The sequence below is a fragment of the Capsicum annuum genome, unplaced genomic scaffold (assembly GCF_002878395.1).
Source record: "Capsicum annuum cultivar UCD-10X-F1 unplaced genomic scaffold, UCD10Xv1.1 ctg41907, whole genome shotgun sequence".
Classification (NCBI taxonomy): domain Eukaryota; kingdom Viridiplantae; phylum Streptophyta; class Magnoliopsida; order Solanales; family Solanaceae; genus Capsicum; species Capsicum annuum.
In genome coordinates, this window is record NW_025849272.1 from 10,790 (window position 1) to 19,155 (window position 8,366).

Sequence of the window (8,366 nt, forward strand, 5' to 3'; positions counted from 1 at the left end):
CAAAGCTCCATTTTCACATTAAAAGGATGGGATATTATTGGCCAACGATGGTGAAAGATTGCTTGGACTATGCTAGAAGATGAAAGCTTGCCAATTCCATGCAAATGTCATACATCAACCTCCAGACGTACTACACCCAACTATAGCATCTTGGCCATTCAATGCTTGGGGAATGGATATTTTTGGTCCACTACCAAAATCTTCTGGTGGACACCTATACCTCTTGGCCGTAATAGATTACTTCTCGAAATGGGCTGAAGCTGTTGCTCTCAAGGAAGTAAAGAAAGAAAATATTCTAGACTTCATCCGAGTGAATATCATCTACCACTTTGGAATTCCTCAGTACATAATAACTGACAATGAAAAGCCATTTGATAATAAGCTGATGAACAAAATCTGCGATCTCTTTGGTTTCAAGCAGTAAGTCTTCTATGTACCATGCTACCGCCAATGGTCTAGCTGAAGCGTTCAATAAGACTTTATGCAACTTGCTGAAGAAAGTCGTCTCCAAATTCAAATGAGACTGGCATGAGCGAATGGAAGAAGCTTTATGGGCGTATAGGACAACTTACCGTACACCGACGCAAGCAACTCCATACTTACTTTCTTTTGGAGTTGAAGCAGTCCTGCCACTTGAGCGTCAAATACCTTCTTTGAGACTAGCTATTCAAGAAGGGCTCACTGATGAAGAAAATGCTAAGTTGCGTCTTGCAAAGTTAGAAGCTCTTGATGAGAAGAGGCTGGCGGCTCAATAAAATCTTGTATGTTACCAAGCCCGGCTATCTCGTTCTTTCAACAAAAGGGTTCGCTTGAGGTACTTCTAAGTTAGAGATCAAGTCCTTGCAGTAAAAAGACCCATTATCACTTCTCGTAAGTCTGGGGGCAAATTCACCCCGAAGTGGGATGGACCATATGTTGTACAAGAGGCATATTCAAATGGTGCTTACAAGCTTGGCGATGCAGATGGTGTGAGGATTGGTCCCATCAATGCCAAGTTCTTAAAGAAGTACTATTCTTAAAGGAAGAAGACACTCCTTAAGGCACGAGTATAAACTGTGTGTCCACTCCTGGCCCACAAGAGTATAAACTGTGAACGGCTCAAAAAAAAGTTGAACAAGAAGGAAGAGAGAGCTTGTGGATCAAAGCAGTAGATTTCTCTACAAATTCAAGAACAAGCTCAAGATTTCAAGATCAACAGTTCAAGGTTCAAGAACAAGCTCAAGATTTCAAGATCAAGACCATAAGATTCAAGAACAAGCTACCAAGCCCTTGGATTCAAGCACAAGTCAAGATCAAATCCGTCAAGTTCAAGATCAAGCTCGAAGCCCTTGAATTGATAGTTGGAAAGGCGAATTGGAGGAATCATAGAGATTGTAACACTCACTTATTGAAATCAATAAATCAATTTTTGCAGTATTTTTTTCTTGTCTCGATTATTTTTGGTCTCGAGAATTTTACTGTCCAACAAATTTTGGCACGCCCAGTGGGACCAAATCTGCCCTCCATCTCTTCTCTCACAAATCAAATATGCAAATCTGTAGCTGCAGGATCATAAAGATGGAAGTGGTACTTCAAGACTCATCTTTGAGTTTCATCAAGTCTACACTTCGACAAGCCTTGAAGTAGGGGGCATTTGTAGACATTGAAATTTTGTGGACTCTACAAAAAGAGTTTAATTTTGGTTAGAGTTCTTGGGGGATACTTTAACCTAAATCTAGCTTGATGGCTACTCAACCTAAACCCTAAATTACGCCTATATAAAGGGGGCAAATATCCCTTTAAAGAGGTATCTCCAGTATCCCACAAATTCACGGAATATTCATAAAGAGATCAACGATCTTCAAAGTCCCAATAAATTCATAGGATATTTATAGATCAAAATCCTTCCTTCTTGATAATCAAATACATCAAGAAGACAAAACTTCCTTTCATGGAGATCAAATCCAAATACTCCTATGAGAATTTTACTGTCCAAAAGACACTAAAAAAGAGGAAGCGTCTTGCAGTTATTTGTAAAATCAAAGTATTAATTGAAATGATAAGTTAAAAAAACATCTAAACAGAAAAAGAAAAAAGAGAGTAAACAAATTAATTAGGCCATGAATTTAGAAGAACAAAAATATGTTTCATCGAGCAGAGTGCATACAAGCATTCTAAAATTGAAAGGTTGGAGTATAATTTACTTGATAGTATGAGTTCAGTAAAAAAAAATTAAAGGGATAATTTTATTTTTTATCCTTCAATTTTTTAGTAAATCGTAGTCTTAATTTCTGCTATATTTATCTAAGTATTTTAATTTTAATGAATTGAAATATATATGTTTTTGTTATAAATATATTTACATTATAGTGAATGTCTATCAAGATCTACTTTGATATGTATTAGGATTTGAAGCATCCGTCTTTTACTCAAACTAGGAGTAAATTTTCCCTATAAATAGAGGGGTTTTGTTCATTGTATTCTCAATGTTACGATCTCTCATCCATCAAGAGCAATAAAGAAGTCTCCCTTTTCTCTCTCTATTTATTTTTCTTCTTTTTTCTTTATATTTCATAACACGCTATCAGCACGAGACTCTGCCAAATAAGTTGAAATTATAAATCTAAAGGTCAAGGTTAGTAACTCATTATGTTATTTGTATTTTTCTATTAATGATATAATTATTGTTGGATTTGAGGAAAAATAATTGGTTTGAACCATTTATATTTTAAATTTATTCCTCAAGAACAATATTATCAAAAAGCATGATAATATGTTGGGTTCAAGTCCCATCGATTCATGTCTAAGACGCATTTATATGGATCAAATATTGAGTTTCAATCTCAATACATCATATTGATGATATTGTGATGGTTAAGGCAAAATAATGGGTGTTTGATGAAAAGTTTAAAATTCAACCCATTGAATATGGTCTATTCCATGAAGTGAATGTGGTAACAATATATGATAAGTCTGAAATATGAGAACTTACTTCATTCTTGAGGTGTATGTGGTAGCAGTGCATAATATGTCTGAAAAGGCAAGTGATTGAATGCACGAATATACGCGTGGAGGGACAGTATGATAATGATTATCAAAAGTGATGATATTTTCATATGATTATAAGATATGCTAGAGAAAAATTCTCTACATTATATGTATGCCTCAATTTGCTTCTGAAGTAGCAAAATCTTGAAAGAGGTTATAAGCTATCGTAATTTGATAAGCTTAAGGCACGATTATATTCCATTCCTGGGGAATGAAAAACTTATTAATGCAAACGTGCACTTGATTATGATTGTATCACAACTCACCTTCGAAAGAGGTTGAATAATTTTGAAATCTACTTCTAAAGTAGTAAATCTGAAATTTATTCATGTAATAGTAAATCTGAAATTTACTAAAGAAAAAGTACATGTCATGGTAAACTTAGAGTTTACTATAATAAAAGTTCACAAATTGATATGAACGATTGTGACATCTCGAAGATGTGCATGTATTGAAGAACTAGAAGATTCTTCAAGAATTGTTTATGTCGTTTGTTCTCATGACAAGTTGGTTGGACCAACTAATATTGGGATTGGATCCCTTCAAATCTGAAAATTATAAAAGGTGAATAAGGGTCCGTTCACCTATCATATGATATGTTGAAATATGCATCAATAAGATGATCACATGTACATCATGGTCAACCTACGTTTGACATTCATAAAGTTATTTGTTCAATATAAATTGAGCATAATTTTCAGATTGTGTAATCAAGATAATTCATCTTGATGATGATGGTTTAACATTGAATGTCTTCGATAAATATCTAAACCATTGTTAATGAGAACAAAACTTAATGTATTGATCTGAAATATGATATATTGCAATAGCATTTCTATGCATTAGACCAATAAATTATGATTATTTCTTCCCCCTCAATTGGTTCAAGGTCGGAAACCAATGATTCTATCTAATAATTTTGATGTGTGGTATACGATTAATGAATATACCATAATGCACAAAGATGGATTTCTCAAAGAAGTAGAGGATGTATGTTAGTTTTCCTAACATAAGAGGGAGATTATAGGCGCTATGAAATATGTTAGGAATTATCACCATATCCCCATCCAAAAGATAATAAGTCAAATGCTGAAATCATCTCATAGTAAGCGTAAGTGCTCTTATTTTGTGTTCCTAAAAAACAAAGTCTATGCATACGTGAAGCGTGGTAGACTGATCGGTTTCAAATGAAATAGTCCTTGAAAAATAAGGAGAAAATAATCATAATAAGAAGGCAATGAGCTCTTTAAGAGCCTACGACATACCACCTCATGAAACCTTATGAGAGGTTCATGTACCTGAAAATAATGAAGTGATGAGATCTCAAATGTTATGTCGCATTGTAAACCAATACAAAATGATATATCGTCAATATCTTTGACACAATATTGACGCAATATTGTGAAAGATTACTAGAATCTGAATTCTACGTTAATTTAAGCATGCTGACATAGAAATATTTATCAAGTGACATGAAAGGATGACTCTTGGTAAGTGAAAACTTATTTGATTTGCAGTCCAGACACTTGAAGATGTCACAAATAAAATGTTGAATATTGTCACTTTGACAAAATTTGTATGAAAACTTATTTAAGGATTCAAAAGTATAAAAGTTTCTGGAAAACTTATTGATAATCCTTATATTTTATAAGCTTATAGCTTGAAAATTATTGAAATTCTTGGAGAGTTTTTAAAAGCAATAAGATTATTTGCTGAAATGAGAAATATACCAATTTAGATTGGTTATGAAGTACCATATCTTAGTACAATTGGTGCACTTATGTATCTTGTAAAAAACTACAAGACCCAATATAGTCTTTTGCTCAATTTGTTAGCAAGGTATATTTCTACTCCTACTAGGAGACATCGAAATAGTATAAGATACGTGAGTTTATTTTTATTCTAAAGATTGTAATCCCGATCTTACTGGTCATTCTGATGTTGGGTACTCATCTAACCCACATAAATCTCGATCTCAAACATACAATGTGTTCACATGTGGGGATACTGACATATTTTGGAGATATACAAAGCAGTGTATCGTAGCCACTTCATCGAATCATGCTGAGATAATAGTTATTCATGAAGCAAATCGAGAATGTGTATGGTTGAGGTCCATGATACATCTCATTCGAGAAAAATGTGGTGTGAAATATGACAATCTACCCACAATTTTATACAGAGATAATTCAGCATACATAGCACATCTTAAGGGAGGATTCATAAATGGAGATAGAACGAAACACATTTTGCCAAAGTTTTTCTACATACATGAGCTACAAAAGAATGATGATATTAAGGTGCAACAAATTCGTTCAACTGACAATGTGACTGATTTATTCACCAAATCTTCTTCAATTACAACTTTTAAGAAAATGGTTCACAAGATCGGGATGCAAAGGTTCGGGGATGTTCTCAATAGGGGGAGTTAATACGCGTTGTACTCTTTTTCCCTTACGAGGTTTTGTCCCACTAGGTTTTTCGTGTAAGGTTTTTAATGAGGCAACCGAAATGCGTATTATTAGAGATGGGTACTCTTTTTTATTCGCTAGATTTTTTTTCCTACTGGACTTTTTCTAGTAAGGTTTTAACGAGGCACATTATCTATCAATTAGACATTTAAGGGGCAGTGTTATAAATGTATTTACATTATAGTGAATGTCTATCAAGATCTATTAAGATCTACTTTGATATCTATTACGATTTGAAGCATCTGTCTTTTACTCAGATTATGAGTAAATTTTTCTATAAATAAAGGAGTTTTGTTCATTGTATTTACAATCATATAATCTCTCATCCTCAAGAGAAAATAAAAATTACTCTCTCTTCTCTTTCTACTCTTGTTCTTTATTCTTTCTTGCTTTATAACAGTTTTGACCTTTATATAAAAAATATATTTTCTTTTTACTGTATTCAAATATGAAGCAAAAATAAAATTACTAAGTTATTATTATATCTAAATGATTTAACAGTTAACAACTCATTAAATTATAAAGATTATTGAAGGAGCCAAAAACACATTTCAACAATTGAAGTTGAAAAAAAATAAAAAAATCTTGGAACCGTCCAGGTTCAAAGCCCCAAAACTTCAGTATTTTAAGGTCGAGATCCATCTCCTTTGTCTTTTTTTTCTGATATACAAATACTAATAGTAAATCAATAAGTAAATATTTCCCCCCTTTTATATAGGATAAATTTGTATGGGATAAATTAAGTAGAAAATCATTGGCTGCATAACTTATCCAAAGCACACAGTTTACCAGATATAGACACTGGTTTATCACTCTTCACTAACTTTCACAAATTCTACATAATTTCACATCTATAAATTCAGTCTTACTCCCAAAAACTCTTAAGATTCTAATTCGTACATCAAAATTAAAACTGAAAAACAGGACCTTTTAGAAGAAAATTAAATGAGTTCAAGCAGGAGAGCATGGATAGTGGCAGCCAGTGTTGGAGCTCTTGAAACCTTAAAAGATCAATTTGGATTGTGTACATGGAATTACCCATTGAGGTCTTTGGCACAACACACAAAGAATAACATAACATCTTACTCTCAAGCTAAGAAACTTCTTAATCACTAATTGCAAACAAGGCAGAGCAATCTGAAGAATCCTTGAGGACAGTTATGTACTTGAGCGGTTGGGGTCCCAATTGATCTTCCTTTTTTTTTTCAGAAATATATTGTAATTTTTGTAGGGCTATGACTGTAAATAGAATGGGTTGCTATTTCATCTTAAGAGAAGCATATATTTATGAAATGTTAAATTGTAACATGCTTGCAGATAATATTGACTATATTTCTATCATCCAAAACATATAAGTGATCGATAATTCAGCATATTAATGGAGTCGTTATAGTTACATATAGAACTTGTTACTGATAGTTCCCCTGCACTGTGAAATCAAGACTGCAGAGTATCATTAAAAAGATCCAAGTTAAATTTGAAAAAACACTAATCTCTATTTTGGGAGTAGATTTTCTAAACAAGGTTGAAAACGTTATTTATTGATGAATTATGATTAATTTTTTAAAATTTATTCTAGTTTCAATTATTAATCCAGACTAATTTCTTGGTGAATTTTATTTTTTTCTCATAAAATTTTATCTTTATTTTTCAAAGTGAAATTCATACTTACAATTTTTTTGTTCGATTACCATAATAGAGAGAAAATCTGAAATTCAATAAGGGGCAAAACATTAAAGTCTGATTTCTTGTAGTTTTTTTTTTTTTTTTCTCAAGGTGTCCCCACAGTCGGCAGCTATAAGACTAATTCTTCGTTCCTTTGTCAGCGCATTAAACGGTAGGAAATTAACAATAAAATTTGCTTCATTCGCCAGAGGCGAGGATTGAAGCCCCGACTTCTTGTTTAAGGGACATGACGCTGAACCACCATGCCAACTCTAGTAGTTTATTTCTTGTAGCTTTACTTTAGCTAAAAAGGTGCTTCCTTTTTTATTACTCCCTCTAAAACTCCAGTGTCATTCCACTGATTTGAAAATTGTCCAAAAGTGTCTCTAAGTTGTTTATTTAATTAAATAAGGTACATCCGTATATCAACTTAAATCATTTTTAGTAATACTTTTACCTTATTGAAAAAATTTGCTCTTTTGGTTTTGCTGATATCTAATTTTCTAAAGACGTACTTATCCTGTCTCATATTATTTGGCTTGACATATTTATTAAAATTGGCTTGACAAGTTTATTAAAAATTTGTCTTAAAAAGCTTGATACGTTTATTAGATCACATGATAATTAAATATTTTTCTCCAATTTTACTCATAATAATTTAATGATAGAGTAATTAACTCAAATAATCAATGTTAATGTTTAATGTAAATTTAATAGGCAAAATGATCTTCTGGACCCCTGTATTATGTCGGTTTTGTAAGTTGGACATTTCTACTTACATGTTTGTCATTTGGATCCTTGAACCCATCAAAAAATAATATTTTGCATTCTTTGACTGTTGACCTTCATGGTGACTAGGACAAAGAGAGTGTAGCCACTCGACTGGGATGCGAGTGGGGGTCAAATTTTAGCCAATTTTACATTAAAATAATTTAAAAAATACTAAAATTTAAAAAAATAATTTAAAAAGGGTCCTTTTCTTCCTCCATCTTTTTAAATTTAAAAATATATTTATATATTTAAAAATATTTTTAAAAATTTTAAAATAATTTTTAAATATTTAAAAAAAAAAAATTAAAAATGGTCCTTTTTTTCCCTCCATATTTTAAAATTAAAAATATTTTTAAAAATTTAAAAATAATTTAAAAATATTTTCAAAAATTTTTAAAAAATAAAAATATTTTTTCCCTCCCCACCCCAGCT

At 31.9% G+C, this 8,366-nt stretch overlaps 1 pseudogene; it reads left to right on the top strand.

Moving 5' to 3' along the window:
* Nucleotides 1-6,406: 6,406 nt before the first annotated feature.
* LOC124891871 lies at nucleotides 6,407-6,688 on the top strand (annotated as a pseudogene).
* The last annotated feature ends 1,678 nt before the right edge of the window (nucleotides 6,689-8,366 follow it).